This window comes from Coenobita brevimanus, chromosome 72, assembly GCF_032717465.1.
Source record: "Coenobita brevimanus isolate Jiangsu-jjx chromosome 72, ASM3271746v2, whole genome shotgun sequence".
NCBI lineage: Eukaryota > Metazoa > Arthropoda > Malacostraca > Decapoda > Coenobitidae > Coenobita > Coenobita brevimanus.
The window spans coordinates 34,378,349-34,401,743 of record NC_137025.1 but is presented as its reverse complement, the minus strand read 5'-3'; the positions used below and the strand labels follow the sequence as shown (position 1 = coordinate 34,401,743).

The following is a 23,395-nucleotide window of genomic DNA, read 5'->3' as shown; positions in this document are numbered from 1 at the left end:
TTATTAAACCCTGTAAAGCTACCTTTAGATGCTTGGGGTTCATTCATATCCACCATACACTGTCTATTCCTTTCATATGCTCCCTGTACACAACCCGAGGCTCAGCAGTGCAATATTACTCTACAGCCTCAGTTTCCTCACTAATTATCTTCACATGGTCGACTACATGCATTAACTGGTTATCTGCATGCTGTCAGCACTTCATCACTTCTCCCTGACTAATCTTCAGCTGGTTGTCTAAATGCCGTCTGCACTCCATTACATTATTGCTTACCCCATACTTTTGCTGCCATTGCTCAGCGTATACTTCCTTCTTCAACTGGTGTTGTTCTTCCTTCATTCCCCCATGGAAGCGTTTAGCTGTACTTGCATCCTCAGCTGCAACTCCCTTTGTTGTTTCTGTAATGTCTCCAGAAGTCATTCACACCACTCTTTCTGTTCTTCACTTTGTGCTTGTAGTTGTTCTTTGAGTTCTTTCTATCCTTCATTTTGTGCCTGTAATTGTTCTTTGAGTTCTTTCTCTCCTCCATTTTGTGCCTGTATTTGTTCTTTGAGTTCTTTCTGTTCTTTGTTCTGTGCCTGTAATTGTCCTTTGAGTTCTTTCAGTCCTTCATTCTGTGCTTGATATTGTTCTTTGAATTCTTTCTGTACTTTGTTTTGTGACTAATTGTTCATTGAGTTCTTTCTGTCCGTCATTCTGTGCTTGTAGTAGCTTCATAACTGCACCCAAGGGCACCTCAGCCTACCTAGCCTGGCTTCTCGTCTGTTCACCTTCTGCCTCCATGTTGAAGGTTAGACTCACTGCAGCACTTTTCTGAAGATCCCACTCTCCTGGCACCACTTTTACGTTCCCATCCCACACTGCCACAGGCTCCAACAGTGGTAGTTCAGTATAGGAAGGATGCTGCCCAGTGAGTTATTCTTCTTATGGTCAGCCTTTCAGTGTTCAGCAAACAAAATCAGCTGGCTTCTTAAGTTCGTAGTCTTTACTCACCAGATAATCACGTTTAATGCTTACCAACTTCACTGTTTTCACAAGTACTGGAGCTATACAATCTTTACTAACTGCGCTGATATTGAACTGACACTGAACTAAACTCATACTGAACTGAGAGCGCCTCTAGTCCCTTCCTTATCCTTATATTAACTTCCTGTATACTAGAATTATCTACTATATTCTCGGGAAAGCAACAGTTGCCAACTCTGAGACATCCAAAATATCCAGAGTTTTCTTACATTATATACATAACACTCTAAATGCTTTAGCTTACAAACTGAGATAAAATTACATGATTTAATGAACACTCACATAAATAAAACATTATAGAGATAATGAGCACAAAAATTAATGTACAGCTTACAAAATACCGCTGCTCACAAACAGCAGGCTAACTGGCAACTCTGACATGTAGCAGAAAAATTCGAAAATCGTCGAGAATGCTCCAGCACTACCTAACTAGCAAATCCCTCTACTCAACAACAAGACTACCCATAATCTGTGAGCCAGGTAGACTGTAATAATTCTGTTAGATGAAAACTTGACTACTATGTATCCATAATGCTGGCTGAGTGACATGTGAACTCAAATTGTGACTCTGAACAACTCTTATTAGTAGCTTTTCCTTCTACAGTCAATATTTTCTGAGATTTGAGCTTTTGACAAACAGACACACACAGATTTCGTACAAAAATAATGACCATCGACTTCGTCTACCTCTGATTCAAAACAACTTTTATTAATAACTTTTCCTTCTACAATCAATACTTTCTGATATTTGAGTTTTCGACACAGACACACACACACACAGATACATTTCATACAAAAATAATGATCATCGACTTCATCTACCTGGCTCAATGTCTCATGCCACCATTAGCCACTGCCAACGTAGACGCCTACTTTACCAAAGGTTGTCCAATACTGGCGAGGAAGATAAAGGAAACCCATATTGATGATCCATACGTAACAGTGATAGTGGTACCTTGATATCAGTGATGAATGAAAGATATGCTAACATGCCCTGGCGCTGACCCAAGACTTTTATTCAGAGGTGGCCAAAAACCCTTTGATCGAGAGGGTTAAAGGAAATGCTGCCAAATGATGAGGTACTGTTACTGCTGGGAAGGGTGAAATTAGTGTGAGTGGGTTGAACGAAGGGAAGCCTATTTAGTTACACACACACACACACACACACACACACACACACACACACACACACACACACAACTTTCAGCATATTAGTATTTCTGAACAAATTCGGTATTGGATACCGATACTGTACGTATTTCCTTCAGTCCAATACAAAACTATTTCTTTATGGATACGCGATGGTTATATAATCACTTCAGTATCAGATGGTTTCTTTCTGGACATCTTTTGTTCTACCCAAGATCAGACGAATTGGTCAAAGTGAGAACATGCTTACAGACAAGGGGTTACATGCTATCTCAGTGAAAACGTTAGTTGCCGTTGGCGTCTTTGGTATTTTATTCATGCCACAGGGAGTTGCCTTTCTTTGACTAAATAAACTGATCTCTGTAGTTAGGAAGCTGAAGCATGAAATATTTGATGTAAGAAACTTGTCATAATTTAGCTTACTTTCCACATTAGATATTTTGTCCGATGAAGAATGAACGGGTTAGGTATTATTCATATAGTTTTCTTCAACATTCCTTAACTCAAGACCAACATCAGTCGAGAGAAACAGACCCGATCTTTCTCTTGAGGGAGGGGGGGGGGGAAGAAGTCAGGAAGAGATGGAAGGCGGAGGGGACTTGGGTTAGATTCATGATGACGTTTGGCGTCCTGGTGACTAGTTAACACATAGAAATCATCATAACCGTATTGCCGACTATGATAACATCCTCGTATGCTTATCCTCCACGGAAACAGTAAGAATGTAAAAAAGAATTACATGAGTGACAGGGTCATCACGGTAGCTGCTAAGGTTGCACATAAACACACTCTAAACTCCCGACAGATCCAGTCTGTTGAAATTGATAAAATGTGGAGAGAGAGAGAGAGAGAGAGAGAGATTATGGAAAACAGATTGATTACCTGCATGCTATGAAGAAGAAAAAGGCTGAATAACACGGGAGACAAGAAGAAAGAAGGATGGAATGGAGGAAAGAACAGAGAACCAGAAAAGGTGACAGGACGTAATTAGAGTAAATATGGAGGAAAAGAGGAAGAAAAACTCACAGGAAAATAAGGGAAGAAGGAAGAAAGGTTAATGACAAAAGAAATAAGAGTGAAAGAAATGACTGATGAGAGCAAACTGAAATGACTTTAAAAATGAACGGATGAAGGAGGGGGGGGGGGAAGGAGAAAAAAGGACGGCGGTTGAAGACATATAACATTAAAGAGAAATATGTGAAAATAAAAAAGGAGAAGATAGAAAAGAAAAAAGAATGGAGGAAGGATGAATGAGTTGGAGGAAGGAAAGAGAAATAGGAAGATAAAGGGGTGAATGGAATTAGAGAAGTTGAGAAAAAAGGAACAAAATGAGGGGAAAACGAAATTTAAAAAAGAAGGAAGGAAAATTGCAAGGAAAGAAGAATGAATGACGAAAGGAAACGAAAGGAGCATGAAATGACAAAAAAATGAGGATGAACTAAAGGCACGGAAATAAGAAAGGAAGGAAGGAAAATTTTAAAAACTAAAGCAAGAGAGAGGCAGAAAGAACAGAGGGAAGAAAGTTGAACAGAGATAAAACTAGTTTCATGACGTAGAGAATAGCAGACAGTGCTCAAAAAAAATAAAAAAGAGTATTAGTCTAAAAAACAATGCAATATGAAAAAAACATGGGTGAAAGCAATAGTAATTAGAAAAATGGAAGGAGAAAGTGAGGCCAATTACACGGAGAGAGAGAGAGAGAGAGAGAGAGAGAGAGAGAGAGAGAGAGAAGACGAAGAAGAAGACGATGATGATGATGAAAAAAAAGTAAAAAGGAAGATTTACAGATGACAATAATTTATTGCTACTAAACAGTCATATAAATGAAAAATCAGACAAGAGAGATATAATTTCTGCTTAAACACATAAACAGGTTTGGAGGAAGACTGGAGGAAGAGCACACACACACACACACACACACACACACACACACACACACACACACACACACACACACACACACACACACACACACACGCACACACACACTTATCGTTGCCAACGAAATCGATCTATTGTATTGAGAAATGACAACACAGGTTTTGAGAAACCTATTCTCTCTCTCTCTCTCTCTCTCTCTCTCTCTCTCTCTCTCTCTCTCTCTCTCTCTTTCTCTCTCCCCTGAAGGTACTGTATCCTCGTAAAAAATGCAGTTTCAGAGTGTTCGTATAATTCATTATAATTCATATATCTTAAGAATTGAAGGATTTGTGAAATAAGGAACGTTGTGTTGTCCTGTTTTCGAGGGCCATCCCGATGAGGTGGATGACAGTAGCCATGTGTGGGAAAAACATGAAAGAATCTACATTAAACAAAAGCATTCGGGGACAGAATGCTTATCGCCCTCCGAAATATGTTGTTGGCTAAGGTACAAGCTACTTAAAAAACCAAATAGAAGATAATTCGCAGAACTCTATGGAGTTCAGTCTCTGGGTTAACAAAAACCTAATCCATATTAAGAAATATGGCGGCTGGCCAGTGGCGTATCCAGGATTTTTGCCGGAGGGGGCAAACACTTGGAATATTTCCCCATAATATCTGTCACCGCACTGACGTGAGTGTCCCAAACACACACACTTTCCCATATTCATGATACTATCGCTTTCTTCTATTTTCCCTTGCGGATTTCCCTCTCTCTCTCTCTCTCTCTCTCTCTCTCTCTCCACTTAGTACATATGTGTAAATTAAAATTCGCTGCCGCACCCACCCTCAGTCTGGAATTTAGTTTTGTACTACTGCTGTGGTGGTAGCCAATAGAAGTTCTGTTTTCCACTATTTATTCTTTTTGTCTGATTCACATTGGTTCAGGCATCAGGGGTGGTGCATATGTGAAGACTGACCTAGGTAAATACATTTGGTGGGATTAACCTCTCTTAAACCTTGACTCAGGTGACCACTCGACTTGCCCCGCTCAGCAAGGAATGATTTTCGTATCACCTGAACTTAACTGTACTGTATAGAAAGGATTTTTCCACTAAGAAAAAAAAAGAAGAAGAAAAACGGCATAAAGCTATTCATTTTCAAAATTCTTACCTAGAGAAGTGGGGGGAACAAAAGAGACTCTGTCCCCCAGGCTCCAAAAAGTGGGGGGGACACGTCTCCATGTCCCCCACCAAAACGAGGCCCCTGGCACACATATTTATATCTGCTTACCTTCTAAAATGTAGTCTGAGGTGATCAAAATGGCTTCATGCAGTCTTCAAAAATTCTGCTTGTTTCATTTGTTTGTAACAATAATTGTACAGTATTGTTTGCAACTGGCTACAGGGTGAGAGGATATGGCTGCAGGGTGAGAGGATGTGGCTGAGGGGACAGCAAGGACATTTTTACACCTCATCAGGATTCAAAACCAAAACATCATTGGAGCTCTAATATAAACCACATAATCTAGGGTGATAGGGGAAAATGTTAAGTTATAAGTGGTCATTTTTTCTCAAGGGTTTTATAATATTTAGTCTAGCTTTCAATTTCAAAGAAAATTATTGCTCCCAAATAAATATTATTGGAAGTAGATAATATTGTTTAATATACAAGTGGTAAAATTAGGAAAACTGTAATGTCATACAAGAACTATGCCAAAAATCCCTTTCAGCATTTCCCCCAAATTTTCCCAGGGAGGGCAAACTGCTCCCCCTGCCCCCCCCCCCCCAGTGGCTACGTGTATGCGGCTGGCATTGGGCCGTCTCTGATGAAATCGTCACCAAAAGTTAATCACCTCTGTACATCCACATAGTTGCTATTTCCTGGAAAATTTTACGAGATATTTTGACAACACACACACACACACACACACACACACACACACACACACACACACACACACACACACACACACACAAGAGCGCGCGCGAGCATGCACACCCCTACAATAATTCTATCACATCGCCTTGCTATAGGTGGGAGATAATAACCTGGGACACCAGGGACATCAAGCTTGACTGGATACACAATTACCGGTTTTTATCAGGGAAGGATGGTGAACAAAAGGGACAGAGAAACAAATAAACTATGCTTACTTCCCTAGAACAGGTGGCGACTTAAAACTATAAGTATATTCCTCTCATATATACTGCATGTTAGTGTATGAAGTTAATAGGAGACAAAGGAAATAGAAAGGAAAACAGAAGACTCTTAAAACATAAAGTCTGCTAATCAAAGAACGATTGAAAGAGAAGAGAGAGAAGGAATAAAAAAAAAAAAAAAAAACGATATGGAAGATATCAGGAGGGTAAAGAAATAAAAGTTCTCAGTACGTAAGAAGAAACGTGCAGCTGTTCGTGCACTGACTAAGACATCGCATTGAAAATGGAAAAAAAGCTATGTTGTATTCTCGTACCAGTCAGAATTCTGCATTCGGTTATTCTCTTTCGTCCCTGTTCACTGTAATAACAAGATTAATTGCCTTTATCACCCTTGTGTACATGATTATGCGTTGAACTAAATGTTTTCGGAAAGGAGGGGGATCAGAGCAAAAGTAAGGGAAATATACTATGAAAAAGAGTAACTGTAAAGAAAAAAGTAAAAGGAATATAGAACACGAAATAAAAACGTAGTATATAAAGCAAAGAAACATCATCGGAAAAAATGGAACACAAACCTTTCCAATCTGATGTCTTTGAAATTTTATTACGAAGTACTTCAGTTTATAGGAGAAAGATGTTGCCGTTTTGTTATAAGTTCTGTAGATTACTGGAAACGGTTTTACCCTGTCTGGGAATGTGAACAGAAGGAAAATTAAATGAATGAAAATTAAATGAATTAAATATTAGGAAATCAAAGTGACGAACAAGGAGAGACAAAAATCGATAATTAATTGAATGAGGACGTTGATGACTAAAGTGGAAACATGAGAAGGAAAGGAAGGGGCAAAATGGGCGTGTTGGCTCAAGGAGATAAAACCTCTAAAGAACGTCTGAAGCTGTGTGTGACGGTGGTAGGAGTGGGCGAAGAGGGAAATGTGGGGAGAGGAGAGAGATAAGAGGGGGAGAGAGAGGACTATGGAATGAAGAGAAGGGAGTAATATCAGAATGTTGGAAGGAGGGAAAGAAGGAGAGGGAGGAGTACTGGTGGGCAGAGGGAAGAGGAGAGGAGAAGGTGGAATGTGACGCGGAAAGAGGAAAGGTAAAGGAGAAATATGAAGAGGGGAGAGTGAAGAAGGAATGGGAGGAAGGAAGGTTAGGAGAGAAGAGTCAACGAAGGAGGTAAAAGTATATGTGGGGAGAGATGAAAGAAGAGGAGAGACGAGTGAGGAATATTGGGAGGTGAGGAAGAAGAAAGGGAAGGGGGTAAGAAGGTGGGGAGAAGGAATGGGAAAAGAAAGAAGAGAATATAATATCATGAAGTTCAGGAGTATCATCCAGACTCTGAAGAAAAGAAAAATGCAATACAGAAATGTATTACCCAGGAGTAAACATACATAGCTGAAGGCTAGAAGAAAGATACTAACCTAAACGATTTCTAAAGGTTAGTGCTGTATCAGAGTTTACTATACTGGAACGTTGTGTTACATGAAATTGAGTGGTGTTACTCAGTTAAAGAAGAAATGGTTAGCTTCGTGTAACTGAAATAGTTTGCGATAATTTTATGCCCATTACCTCTAGTATAATTTGAGCGATCGACTGTGAAATACTTATCGATTTTTTGTTTTTTTTTGGTGTGTGTATGTGTCCTTTGATTATTTTGAATAATTTGTCTAAATCTCCTCGTAACCTGTGCTTTGTCAGGAGAAAAAATATTATTCTAGGCTTCTAAAAGCGCCACGAATGAATTATTTCTTATTCTAGGTACTAGAAAATTATACAAGGTGAGGATGATAATTTTCTAATTATCTTGGAATGCTTGACCAATGAATAGGGTTAGTTTGTTAGCTTTCTTAACAGCCCCCCGCACACTGTTTGCCTGGGTTAAGATCATTTGCTACTATGATTCCTAAGCCGTTTCATGAGTGACATTATGTACTTGAATATTGTTTATATTGTAACCGTCTTTTTTTCATTTCCATTTTAATTTCTATTGAGAAGGGTCTAGGAGGAAGCGGAGAGTATGAAGGAGTGCGGTAATAAGGATGAACAAACAAATATGCAAAACGCCTGTGAAGGTAAGAGAGGGCTGGACAAGTAATGAAGTAGTTAGGAAGTGGTAAGGAAAACACTGAGAGAAGGCTGGGAGGTGGAGTAAAAATAGAGAATACGAATAAAAAAAAATGAGAGAGAGAGAGAGAGAGAGAGAGAGAGAGAGAGAGAGAGAGAGAGAGAGAGAGATTAGTGGTGGAAAGTAAGAAAGTAAGTTTGGACTGGGAATAAATTAATTAATTCCCATGATATGATTGATTATTTCTTGCTCCTAGATGCTTATGGGCAGCTTATAAGAATTTCCAAGTAGGACAGTGATCACTGAAAAGTTACTCTAACCTATCTTGATCGAAAAAAAGTTTCTTACGATTCATTCATTCATTGCCAGACGCCATGTATCCCAGACGGGGTGGCCAATGGCTTAGAGTTAATTGTTTTACAGGGAGGGGCACTAATCCTCCACCAACCCCACTTGACACGTAGGGATGCCAACAGCATCTGGTGTTCCAAGGCGGTCACCTATCCAAGTACTAACCAGACCCAACGTTGCTTAACTTCGCTGATCGGACGGGAAGCGGTGTACTCAACGTGGATACAGGCAATTATTTCGTGGTCGCGGTACTAAGCAAAAGCTGACGCATTCTTTGTGAAATTGTTACTACTAAAAGACGTACGGAGGAAACGGGAAACATACTGGGGGGTATAAAGGTTGCTAGTGGGTTATAAAGGATCAGAAACGAAAGTTTAGAAGATGTAAGAACTTTTTTTGTTTTTAATAAGAACTTCCAGTAAGATACAAACGCGCATAAGAAGGTAGCAGTACTCTAAAAGATATATGTAACTGGTGAATTTTTGAAACTGGAACAAGATAGCATTGCCAATAATTGTCAGAAGAAACAAGAGTGTGAAATATAGGTTAGCTCGGCCCGTTAACTTCTACAATTTCACGTAATAGATGAAAATGAAAAAAAAGTTAGGGATTAATCCAGCGGGTTGTAATGATTATATTAAATGCGGGTTATCCCTTACTGGCGTCAAGAAAGTATTTAATAGCAACCATATATATATATATATATATATATATATATATATATATATATATATATATATATATATATATATATATGAGCCTCAGTGGTAGAGTGTGCGTCTCCCACACTGGTGGATGGGGGTTCGCCTCCCGCCAGAGTTGTAAAAACTTTGGGAAGCGTTCACCGGGCCACTTACTACTTTGGCAGACATAATGGGTGCTCTGGTTGAACCAGTGTCGCATACTAGTATTCTTGCACCCAGTCGACTTTAGGAGGGCCGATTACACTTGGTTCACAGACTACACACACATCCAAAGCCAGTACAACATTACAGTTACACTCACAGGCACTTCTCACCCTACACACAGTCTCTACCAGACAGCCTAAGCCACTGGGTAGAGATACATTGGCTGTATCTTCCCTGCTTCGCTAGGGATAGGCCGGTCCTGCAGCGGACCTCAACGGCTGACGATAATGATATATATGTATATATATATATATATATATATATATATATATATATATATATATATATATATAGTTGGTATGCATGGTGTGCCTGGAAGAAATGAAAATGGGGAACGAATGATAGGGATGTGCGTTGAGCGAGAGATGGTGATTGGAAAAACTTTGTTTGAGAAGAAAGATATCTGTAAGTATACATGGGAGAGACAGGAAGGTGGAAGGGTTGTTGACAGAGCATTGATGAACTATTTGGTTGTATCCAGGAATGTAATAAGAAGATTGTTGGATCTGAGAGTTTTGAGAGGGGAGGGTGGACCACTAACTGGTGGAGGGAAAGTTGAGAGTAGGTAAGACATGGGTGAGAGCTAGGAGAACTAGGTGTGGCAGGAAGTTTTTGAAAGTGAGTGAGTTGGATAAAAGAGAGAAATGACAGAGTATCAGACGAAATTGAAAGATGAGTGGAACACAGTGAAATATCGGGAGAATGGCAGTGTGGAAAACGAATGGCAGTTGTTTAAGAGTGTTGTGGTGGGGCATGCGGAAGAGGAGTGTTGCGTGAGATGAGTGGGTGGTGGTGTAAGAAAGGGAAGTGAATGGTGGTGCGAGGAAGTAAGTATCGCTGTGGCTGAGAAAAGACGTGCATATGAAGTGTGGCAGCAGAGGAGGGATGAGGTGTGATATGAGAGGTATAAGGAAAAGAGGAATAGGGCAAGAAGGGCTGTGTGTGATGTTAAAGTGGCAGCAGGTGAGAGGTGGGGTAGGCGGTTGACTCAGAATTTTCGACAGAATAAGAAAATGTTTGGGAAGGACGTGAAAAGGGTGCAAAAGGGAGAGTCTGTGGAGGAAGAACGAGTAAAAGCAGAGGATGGAAGGATGTTAACTGAGATGAATACAGTAAAGAAGAGATGGGCAGAATATTTTGAAAGACTGTTAAATGTAGAGGAGGAAAGGGAGGCTGAGATTGTGGCAGATGGAGAGGTGCAAGGAATAAATGCATTGGAAGAATTTAATGATTTTTTGATCACGATGGAGGAAGTGCAGGAGGCAGTAAAGATGAAAACAGGGAAAGCTGCAGGTATAGATGGGTGTGCTGTGGAATGTCTGAAAGGTGGTGGAGTGACTATTGTTAACTGGTTAGTTAGATCGTTGAATGTGTGCTTTGTGCAAGGTATGGTCCCAATTGATTGGGCAAGTGCTTGTGTTGGTCCCATTGTGTAAAGGTAAGGGTGATAAGTATGAATGTACACTAATTTTAGGGGTATAAGTCTCTTCAGTGTTGTAGGTAAGGTTTATGGTAGAGTGTTAATTACGAGAGTTAGAAAGGGTACAGAGGGTGTGATTGGTGATGAGCAGTGTGGCTTTAGGAAAAGGACGGGATGCGTGGATCAGGTGTTTGCTGTGAGACCGGTGTGTGAAAAGTATTTAGGGAAAGGTAAGGATGTGTTTAGGGAGTTCGTGGATTTAGAGAAAGCGTATGATAGAATTGATAGGGAGGCTTTGTGGACTGTTTTAAGATTATATGAACTTGATGGTGGGTTGATGCAAGGCGTGAAAAGTTTTTATGTAAATAGAAGAGCGTGTGTAAGAGCAGGAAATACTGTGAATGATTGGTTTCCCGTGAGAGTGGGGTTGCGGCAGGGATGTGTGATGTCGCCTTGGTTGTTTAATATTTATATGGATGGTGTTGTAAGGGAGGTGAATGCAAGAGTGTTAGGTGGAGGTCTGAATCTGGTGAATGTTGGTGGTAGAGAGTGGAATCTGATGCAGCTGCTGTTTGCGGATGATACTGCATTGGTGGCTGATTCAGAAGAGGGATTGGGACAGTTGGTAGAGGAGTACAGAATGGTGTGTGAAAGGAGGAAATTGAAAGTAAATGAGAATAAGAGAAAAGTCATGAAGTGTACAAGATTGGTAGGTGGTAGGGGGATGAGTATAGTTTTGAATGGTGAGTTTCTTGAGGAGGTAGAGTGCATTAAGTATTTACGGTCATATGTTGCTGTTGATGGAAGAATAGATGCAGAAGTAAAGTTTAGAATGAATGAAGAAGGAAAGGTGCTGGGAGGAATGAAGAAAGTGTTTAGATGTCGTTTGCTTAGAAGGGATGTAAAGAGAATGCTGTATGAGGGTGTAGTGGTACCAACAGCATTATATGGGGCTGAAACATGGAATATGAGTGTAGCAGAGAGGAAAAGTTTGAATGTAATGCAGATGAGGTGTCTAAGGAGTATGTGTGGAATGACGCGTATGGATCGATTGAGAAATGATGAAGTGCGAAGGAGAACTGGAGTTGTGCAGGAGATGGCTGATTGAGCTGAGCAGAAGGTGTTGCGATGGTTTGTGCATATGAAGAGAATGGATAATGAACAACTGGTGAAAAAGATAACTAGATCTGATGTGAGAGGTGTAAGGCTGAGAGGAAGACCGTGAATAGGATGGATGAATGGTGTGAAGAAAGCGTTGGATGCGAGAGGGATATCTGTTGAGCAAGGAAGAGTGGCTGTGCATGATAGAAATGATTGGAGAGAAATTGTAAATGAATAAATGATGACGCAGCCCCGAGGGGATATTCTCCCGCATGTGGTCTGATCAGCTGATCAGGTCAGGAGTGGGTAAGTGGATGGGTTCATTATGATGTGGCAAGGGTAAACCAGCTCTGCTGTCGGGGCCTGCTACGGATGTCACTGATTGCACTGCGCAGTTGATCCTGGTGCAGTGTGGTGCAGTGAGGATCTGTCCCTTCTTCCCTTGGGGCTAAGATGCAAATGAATGTGTTTGAGTGGATATGCAAATTGTGAGTGTGTCGTCCTGTCTCGGCTATCTCCATTTCCTTGGAGGAAGCAGCCTACATACAGTTGAGCAAGTAGAAAGTGCAAGAAAATATTGGGGTATATTGAGACATCTGGCAGTTCCCTGTAGTAAGTCCACATATCTTTGTGAATGAATAGCTCAGAACCTAGAGCCTGTGTAAGGTGGACCGTGATTGGCTGAACTTTTGAGTGGTGGTGAAGGAAACATTCTCATCATATTGTATGTAAATCAAAGTTAATAACTAATAAGTGGCATGAAACAATGTATAGAGAATACTACAGTATTTAATGATTGAACATGGAGTACAATAGAGTAATAAGCATCAGCAATCTGTAAAGCGTAACTGACAACATAGAACAGAAGAGCAGCATGTCAGCTGGTAGTTTCATTTATTCATAATATTTGAAGCAGTGGAAACAAGTCTAGTGAATCGGATTTATACACGTTGACCTCTAACGAAGAGAACCGACAATGCTTTCTTTAGCGAATGTAACACTGGTATTACATTTCATCAGTTTCAAGGGTTATTATGCTTTATGAAACATGATATCTGTTAATATCCATAGAGAGTAAATTAATACTAAACTATTTGTTGTCTTACTAGATTTTATATTATATTGAAATAAGAAGAGAGAAGACTGTACTAAAGCAGTAAGACCTTGTAGAACAAGGGAGAAGGAAATAGAGAGGGAGAGCAAGCACAAGGAAAAAAGACAGAAACAAGAGACAGCTGAAAAGAATTGATTCGGGACCAAAGGGGCACCAAAACCCTTTAACCCTCTCAGGCACAGTCACTCAGTTCGCGTTCCATGTAGTTTGTTACGAAGAAGCACAGTCACGCCAATTGTGTTCCTAAGCAGAAAAAATGCCGTCAAAAGAAAAGTTTTTGGCCGATTTGCGTCAAATTTTGGTGCATTCCAGTATGTTCATCTCCTTTCTGAGGTAAGCATTTGGTAACACTGTGACTGCTCTGATGAGACAATGCATAGCAGAAATATCTCAGTATCTCATGACCACCCAGGCAGGAGAGTAGTGCAGCTGTCAGTGTCCCTTTAAACCTACCATTTTCCCCCTCCCACCTGAGGCAGAAGCCATTATTGAAATATTGTGATTGTACAGTGTTTTTGACTATAATGTGAAGTGATTGTGTCTATGGAACCTAGGTATATTGTCTGTAAATCATTGGGGCCCGTTATCAGCCATTAGGCAGGAGTGTGGTTTGTTATAACGGGGTTTCCACTCTGCTTCACCCTCCTCATTAATGATGTGAGTATTTTACCTTTATATAGTGAAGCCAATACTTATATTTGTGAAACATGTAGTACCTGGATTGGTGAAATAACTGACCTACCATAGCAGGCATTATGCAACAGTCGCTAAGGAAACAGGAGGTGACATATGCCATAGAGTCGGGAATAATAGACGAGGTTAGGATGGAATCATGTGATAGTGTTTTATATTGCATATGGTTTAGGTTGTAATATACATATAAAATAGTGCAGCAAGTGTTCACAGAGAAATATTTCATGCATTGACTGACTTAGCTAAAACATAGCGCAAGTGTCAGAGACAAGAAATATGCCACAGCCACATATACATACGTATGTCGTGCAGCGAATGTTTGTAGAGAAATCTATTGTGTGTATCGCATGTGTTTTAGGCAAATGTATCGCAAGGAGAGAAGAAAATACGCCACAGCCACAGAAACACACTTGGACGCACACACACTCACCCACACCCACACCAACTCACCCACACACACTTACTCACAACATAACTCCTCATCTTCAAGCTACTCCCAGCATCTCAACACCGCTAGAGGAAGTGAGTTATCCGTATTTTGTTGATTTGTATATTGACCTATTTCTATAGTTCAATATTCTTTACACAAATAAGTAATGTTTTTTACATACACACATATGAGATGGAAGAAAGTTCAGCTTCAGTATCAGAACCTAGCAAAAAGACTAGTGGTCATTCGAGTTTCTGACAGCACTATCAAAAACCTTATGATATTTTACGTGTATACTTTGAGTAAAAAAAGAAAAAATAATAACGCGTAACGAGCGAAAATATGTAGGCGTGGGTGAGGCGGGGAAAGAATGTTTTTTATCTCGAGTGTAGGTGAGGAGGAGTATTCTACATTTGTCGTCCAATTACTCCAAAACTATTGGACGTATCAATTTCCCGTAAAAACCATGATGAAGAGCAGTAAATTCTATGTATGTTCATTTGCAGAATATAAGCCTTTGGGAACATTTTCTGTTGGAAAAGTTGGGGGAACAGATTGTTTTGGTAAAGTCGAAAGCACCCGGAGGAGTAATCTCACTTTGTCGGCCAATTACTCAAAAACTATTGGACGTATCGATTTTCTGTAAGAACCATGATAAAGAACAGTAAATTCTACGTATGCACAAGACATAACAATGTAATATCTATGATAAGAATTCGTTGTTACGTAGGCGGGAATATTGCGTATGCTGTGTGCACATCACGAAAGTGACATATAGAGGAGAGTTTCCAGTCATTTTTGGCGATTTACTCGAAAACTACGAGGCATATCGAAACCATTTTTAGGTCATTAGAAAGCTCGTGAAATTTCTACATAATATTAAGAAATAAAAACATAACATGTGCGAGAAAAGTTCAGAATTAGAGTTCCTTGATTTTTTCAAAAATGGCTTTCAGTTTTTGGCTATTTTCTCGAAAATTACAAATCGTATCACAACCAGATTTGTCTCTTTAGAAAGCTGATGAAATTCTCTATCAAAACATCCAGTAACATTTTCCTGTATGATGGAAAACATTCGAATGGTGATGTTGGGAAGTGAAGGTGACATAGCAAAATGTTTATTCAAGGCCGCCTAATGTTGTTTTATTTCTTGTTTTCCTGTTTTTTTGTGATGCTTATCAGCTAGAACAAACATCGACGAATAAGATGACATAGGTTTCATGGCAGTATATTGATGTTTGGGTGGCGAAAATAAGGAGAGAATACGTGTTATTTGCTGCTCGCGGGCAGCTGGCGGCCTTGCAGAAAAAATCGTGCTCCGGAAAACTTACTGAAACTTAATGTGCGCGAGAAGGTTAAGTATCGCCCACGTCTCTGCAGACAATACCCCCTCATGGGGCTCATTCTCACTATAAATGCATTGCATTAGAGATGCAATAATATAATAAGATTATCAGCAGTATTCATATATTATGAGATGGTTACTTTGAAATTCTTCCTAGCAGTTCCACTTAATTACTTTCACGTCCATGAGGTGCATAAGACATCGTTCTGTAACATCAAACAGGGACTAGTTAACCAAATATTCAGTTTTAATTTGCAAGCCCTAACCAACACCGATCCTTCCCCCACAGTATTTGGAGGAGATGGTAGGAAAGAGACAACGATGAAGACATTGGAATGAAAAGACTACCAAATGGGTAACTAGAGTCAGTTAACACTGGCAGCTGTGGGGTTGTTCCTCATCTGAATACATAATTATGTTGCCTGACGTTAGTCAGTCCCTGGTTGTAGGCGAAGTTGTTCGGCCCGGTCCACTCTCTTGCCTATCAGACAGTAACTGGCGGACTGTGCCCTCATCGGGCAGAGTTGTTAGACATGACTGGGATGTTGTCCAAACTGCTGAGTAGCTGGTCTGACAGTCAAGTGGACCAGTAGTCAGTAGGTGGTCGCCAGTGATTGAGTGCGATATGACCTTGCGCAACGCAAGTTGAAAAGAAAAAAAAACTTAGTGTAGCATATAAATTGTTGCAATTGTAAAAAATAGGAAGACAGTGAAGAGTGCAGAAAAACAATATTGTTAAAGAGGCAACTTTTTGAGGATAGCAGGGTCCTTGGCTCACGCCCAGCGCCAAACCACCGGGAAATGTCTGATGATTTCCCTTAACTATGGGCACTGGCTGTCTGCTGGCATCCCCATCAAAGTTACCACAAAGTTCTCAATGACGGGCTTTCAGATCATATGATTGCTTTGATATGTTGCTTAGTTTATTTGTGTATTGCTAACTGGCATCAATATCGATTGCAAGGGTGTTTACCGGCGCTGATTCCAAAGCATATCTCACAACGGATTTATCTCCTTTCATCTTTTCCAAGAAAATTCATCGCAGTCATTAACCCGTCACGTCCCTACCACTTTCGCACCTCCGAAACCCCCCAGTCCCAACCATTTTTGGAATTTTTTTTTTTGGCTAAAACCTCCGCTTTTGGTGAGAAACATCGAAAATTCATAGAGATATCGCTCATCTGAGGTTTAAAATACTCGATACAGGTAGGAGTAGGTCCTTACCTTACAGGGTTTTCTATCAGGCTGGCTGCAAAGAAAACGAGTTCTATGGGAGGATAACTATTCCACACCACTCCTAAATGGTATTTATTTATTTATTTGGTACGGATTTATATGTAGTATGAGAATATATTGGTTTTCAAACAGTAATATAGGCATTATAAGCATTGTTTCACTCACTAACTCATCACCATTCCTGACCTTCTTTTGCCACATTACCTGATCATCATTTCTGACTGTTTCTTCCTCTGATGCTATGTAAACTTTGTCCTCCACATTGTCATCGATTGGGGAATCAATCTGGCCCTGAATGTCTTTATTGGCCAGGTCACTGGTAACAGGTGAATTGCCGAGACAATGGCGTGTGGGGGGGGGGAGGTTATGTGGTGTAAGGCATTGTCCCTGCATGGCATCTTGTAGAGGAATAGAGGAAGGTGTCCCGTGTACACGTATGAAAAATCACGCACAAAAATTGAAAACTGTGCAAATTAAGGACCTTGCAATTGCAAAACATACCAGTATGTCGATGGGACTGGCAAATGCATAATGTTGCAACGTACCCATACGTCGACGGGACGTCTCGGGTTAAACAGGACGTGTTTTCTAATGTGGTGAAATGAGTACCGGGATGGCATGGTAATCAATTTTGAGAGTTTGTTTTGCCTACCATATATTGGTCACTAATGTTGATAACATTTCAACTCTACTAGCCTATATCTCATCATAGGTAATCATAGAACTAAATCATAATAATTTACAGTAAGTTTATTTCACTATATCTCATCATCACTAGGCATACAACAAAATCATAATAATTTACAGTAAGTTTATTTCCTGACAAAATATTCATTCCTCATAACATTATAAAATAATGTTCTCTCCAAAATAACGTGTGATCTATATGACAAATAAAGAATACTCCTGTTTTATTCGGAAAACTGTCTAAACGAATACATCATGACAATAACATTGGAGGAAATTATTAATTCAAAATAAATCTGCCACTTTAATTACACTCAATATTTTGTCCAGAGACCATTGCTGGTAATCACATCGTGAAGGCGGTCTGATAATGACGCCACATGATTGTGAATGATGTAGGACTTTCTCCTGAGGACCTCCCACTTCCTCATCATGTGACGCAACAGTCGCTGTGGCGTCCTTTCCTCGTTGGGCTCCAAAACATTAGCAATATTGGGCCAAACGTTCTCAATGGGAGTTAGGTCAGGGCTGTTGCCAGACCAAGGCAAAAGTTTTAGGTGGCGCTGATCCTCAAATGAAGTACGAACAATTCTCACTTTGTGCACGGGACAATTATCGTGCATGAAAATGATGTTCTCAGGATATGGAAAGGTGTATGTGCGGACAGTATGCAGCATCAGCTCCTTTAGTATCTCCAGATACTGCTCAGCCCTGAACCTTCCCTCTATCTCTGTGACCTCACCAACACCATGGAGACCAAACCATCCCCACACGTTGCATGTAATGTGACCACTCCGTGCCTATGCGCAGATGTGCTCCCAAACATAACTCTAAAACATTATGTCCTTGTCAGTATTGATAAATAATACTCATTAATGACTTCATTTTCTATCTTTATACTGTATTATATACTCCTTAAGATATATTTATTTATTCGATTACACATTACCTATTTTAAATAAAAATTCTCTCTCTCTCTCTCTCTCTCTCTCTCTTTCTCTCTCTCTCTCTTTCCATATATATATATATATATATATATATATATATATATATATATATATATATATATATATATATATAGCTAAATCTGTATCTCAATACCGATATCTCCATCTCTATACCGATATTTCTATCTCTGTACCGATATTTCTATCTCAATATCAATATCTCTAGCACTGTATCGATATCACCATCTCTCTCTCTCTCTCTCTCTCTCTCTCTCTATCTATCTTTATATATATATATATATATATATATATATATATATATATATATATATATATATATATATATATTCATTCAGCTACAAATTGTTCTAAGTACCGCAAAGCGACAAAACCACTTACTTGAATTATTTATGATATTCATGAACGTTTGGTAAATTTTACTGCTTCAGTTTCATTGTGACTTCGTGTTGTTAAGCCTGTAGCAATGAAGGTTCCCATGGAAGGGTGAAGAGAATGTCTTCTCATCAGAAAGATGACTCTCCCCCAGTAGTCCAGGTAAGGAAACAAATACTGACCATGTACAGGGTATTGTTTGGTGGTGTAGCCATGAGACAGACAGACAGACAGACAAGCAGAGAGAGAGAGAGAGAGAGAGAGAGAGAGAGAGAGAGAGAGAGAGAGAGAGAGAGAATTTTTATTTAATATAGGTAATGTGTAATCGAATAAATAAATTAAACTTATGAAATATATATTACAGTATAAAAACAGAAGATGAAGTCATTAATGTGTATTATTTATCAACACTGACAAGGACATAATGTTTTATAGTTATGTGTGGGAGCACATCTGCGCATAGGCACGGAGTGGTCACGTAACATGCAACGTGTGGGGATGGTTTGGTCTCCATGGTGTTGGTGAGGTCACAGAGATAGAGGGAAGGTTCAGGGCTGAGCAGTATCTGGAGATACTAAAGGAGCTGGTGCTGCATACTCTCCGCACATACACCTTTCCATATCCTGAGAACATCATTTTCATGCACGATAATTGTCCCATGCACACAGTGAGAGTTGTGCGAACTTCGTTTGAGGATCAGCGCCACCTAGAACTTTTGCCTTGGTCTAGCAACAGCCCTGACCTAAATCCCATTGAGAACGTTTGGGCCAATATTGTTAATGTTTAGGAGCCTAGCGAGGAAAGGACGCCACAGCAACTGTTGCATCACATGATGAGGGAGTGGGAGGTCCTCAGGAGAAAGCCTTACATCATTCACAATCATGTGGCGTCATTATCAGACTGCCTTCGCGATGTGATTACCAGCAATGGTCTCTGGACAAAATATTGAGTGCAATTAAAGTGGCAGATTTATTTTTGAATTAATAATTTCATCCAATGTTGTTATCATGATATATTCGTTTGGACAGTTTTCCAAATAAAACAGGAGTATTATTTATTTGTCATATAGATCACACATTATTTTGGAGAGAACATTATTTTATAATGTTATGAGGAATGAATATTTTGTCAGGAAATAAACTTACTGTAAATTATTATGATTTTGTTGTATGCCTACTGATGATAAGATAAAGTGAAATAAACTTACTGTAAATTATTATGATTTTGTTCTATGATTACCTATGATGAGATATAGGCTAGTAGAGTTGAAACGTTATCAACATTAGTGACCAATATATGTTAGGCAAATACAAACTCTCATAACTGATTACCATGCCGTTCCTGTACTCATTTCACCACATTAGAAAACATGTCCTGTTTAATGATTGCGATGAATTTTCTTGGAAAAAATAAGAGGAGATAAAACCGTTGTGAGATATGTGCTAGAATCAACACTGTGCTCATCTCGCAGCTATATCGCACCCGGTACACATCCTGGCTATCGATAGTGATGCCGGTATGTGATACATTAATAAACTAAGCAATATATCAAAGCAATCATATGATCTTAATGCCCGTCATCGAGCACTTTGTGGCAACTTTGATGGGGATGCCAGCGGACAGCCAGTGCCCGTAGCTGAGGGAAATCATCAGACATTTCCCGGTGGTCTGGCGCCGGGCATGAGCCAAGGACCTTGCCATCCTCAGAAAGATGCCTCTTTAACAATATTGTTTTTCTGCTCTCTTCATTGTTTTCTTTTCTTTTTCCTTTTTTAACAATGGCAACAATTTATATGCTGTACTAAGTTTTTATTTTTTTATTTTTCAACTGCATTGCGCATGGTCATATCGCACTCAATCGCTGGTGACAACCTACTGACTACTGGTCGACTTTACTGCCTGACCAGCTACTCAGCAGTTTGGACAACATCCCAGTCATGCCTGACAGACTAAGCTCGATGAGGGCACAGTCCGCCAGTTACTGCCCGATAAGCGAGAGAGTGGACAGGGCTTAATAACTTCGCCTACATCTAAGGACAGACTAACGTCAGGCAACATAATTATGTATCCAGATGAGGAACAACCCTACGGCTGCCAGTGTTAATTGATGCTAGTTACCCATTTGGTAGCCTCTTCATCCCACTACCTTCATTAGTTACCCATTTGGTAGCCTCTTCATTCCACTACCTTCATCGTTGTCTCTTTCCTTCCATCTCCTCCAAATACTGTGGGGGAGGGATCGGTGCAAATTAAAACTGAATATTTGGTTAACTAGTCCCTGTTTGATGTTACAGAACGATGTCTTATGCACCTCATGGACGTGAAAGTAATTAAGTGGAACTGCTAGGAAGAATTTTAAGGTAACCATCTCATAATACAGTATACGAATGCTGCTGATGATCTTACTATATTTGTGTGTTTCTACTGCAATGCATTTATAGTGAGAATGAGCCCAGTGAGAGGGTATTGTCTGCAGAGACGTGGGCGATACTTAAAAGGTTTTGGCGTCCCTTTGGTCCCGAATCAATCCTTTTCAACTCTTCAACAGTCCCAAGTTTCTTTCTTTTTTCCTTGCGCTTGCTGTCCTTCTCTATTGCCTTTTCCCTTGTGCTACAAGGTCTTACTGGCTTAGTACAGTCTTCTCTTTTCTTATTTCATATAAAAGGTAGTAAGACGACAAATAGTTTAGTATTAATTTACTGCCTATGCATATTAACAGATATCATGGTTCACAGAGCATAATTACCCTTGAAACTGATGAAATGTAATACCAATATTACATTCGTTAAAGAATTCATTGTCGGTTCTCTTCGTTTGAGGTCAACACCTATTAATCTGATTCACTAGACTTCGTTTCCACCGCTTCGAATATTATGAATAAACGAAATTACCAGCTGACATGCTGCTCTTCTGTGCTATGTTGCCAGTTACGTTTTACAGATTGCTGATGCTTATTACTCTATTATACTCCACGTTCAATTATTAAGTACTGTAGTATTCTTTATACATTGTTTTCTGCCACTTATTGGTTATTAACTTTGATTTATGTACAATATGATGAGAATATGTGCTTCACCGCCACTCAAAAGTTCAGCCAATCACGGTCCACCTTACACAGGCTCTAGGTTCTGAGCTATTCATTCATAAAGATACGTGGACTTACTACAGGGAACTGCCAGATGTCTCAATATACTCCAATATTTTTTCGCACTTTCTACGTGCTCAACTGTATATATATATATATATATATATATATATATATATATATATATATATATATATATATATATATATATATATATATATATATATATATATATATATATATATATTAGTGTTTTAGTCAAGACCAGGCACCTCGAGACCAAGACCAACACCAAGACCACGTCAAGCTAGACCAAGAGCAAGACCAAGACCACATCAAACTGGTCTCGAGACCCGTCTCGAGACCAAGACCAAGACCAGTCTCTAGACCTACAACACTAGTAGCTATAGACAGTACAACGCTGTATGGTGCACCGTGAATCGAATCAGCCATGATTTTTCTCTGTGTATGATCATAAATTCCGACCTTCCCCACGCTGCGATGCACTTTGTAATGCTGGGCTTGACCTGGTCTTGAATCAAAACTCCGAGACCAGAAGCTTCGAGACCAAGACCACATCAAACTGGTCTCGAGACCAGTTTGATGTGGTCTTGGTCTTGATCTTGGTCTCGCTTGACGTGGTCTTGGGCTTGGTCTTGGTCTCGAGGTGCCTGGTCTTGACTAAAACACTGATAAATATATATATATATATATATATATATATATATATATATATATATATATATATATATATATATGTGTGTGTGTGTGTGTGTGTGTGTGTGTGTGTGTGTGTGTAATAGGTGGGTTGGGTTTATATCGCCTCTGAAAAGTGGATAAATAGAAGACCATAGGAAAGAGAGGGATTAAAAAAAAAAAGTGGAAGAAGCACGCTCCTGGGGCGATAATTTGTAAAAATGAATTTTGGTCACTTAACATTGATATTTACCAGTCAACAACACAACGATCAGTATTGCAGATAACCAACATATGAGAAAAGGAAATTCTGCGACCTCTACCTCCCTTACCTGTTGAAACAAGGATCTCATTTGCAATATGTAAGTCTTTCCTCCTTGCAAGAAAGTTCAGTTCAAATAATGAGGTCACATCACAACACAGGCAAGCACATGTTTGTGGGGGTAACGAGCCAACCAGTGAGCTCTGATAATCAACACAAAGATGTTCGTGTACAGCTGCAGGAGGTTGTATGACACTGGATCTTGTATGATATGAAGAAAAATTATGTTATAGGAGTCCAAACTTGAAAGTATAGGAAAGGAGTTCAAACTGGAAAGTGCTGAATCTCTTTAAGTGAAGAAGCTTATTAATGTCTGTTATTTTTAACAACAAGAAGTGTGTCATTCTTCTTGCTTGAGATTATTGCACAGTTTAAAATAATCCATCTTACTAGACAATATG

At 39.6% G+C, this 23,395-nt stretch overlaps 1 pseudogene; it reads right to left on the bottom strand.

Moving 5' to 3' along the window:
• Nucleotides 1-8,733: 8,733 nt before the first annotated feature.
• On the bottom strand, nt 8,734-8,847 carry LOC145407308 (5S ribosomal RNA; annotated as a pseudogene).
• Nucleotides 8,848-23,395: the final 14,548 nt, after the last annotated feature.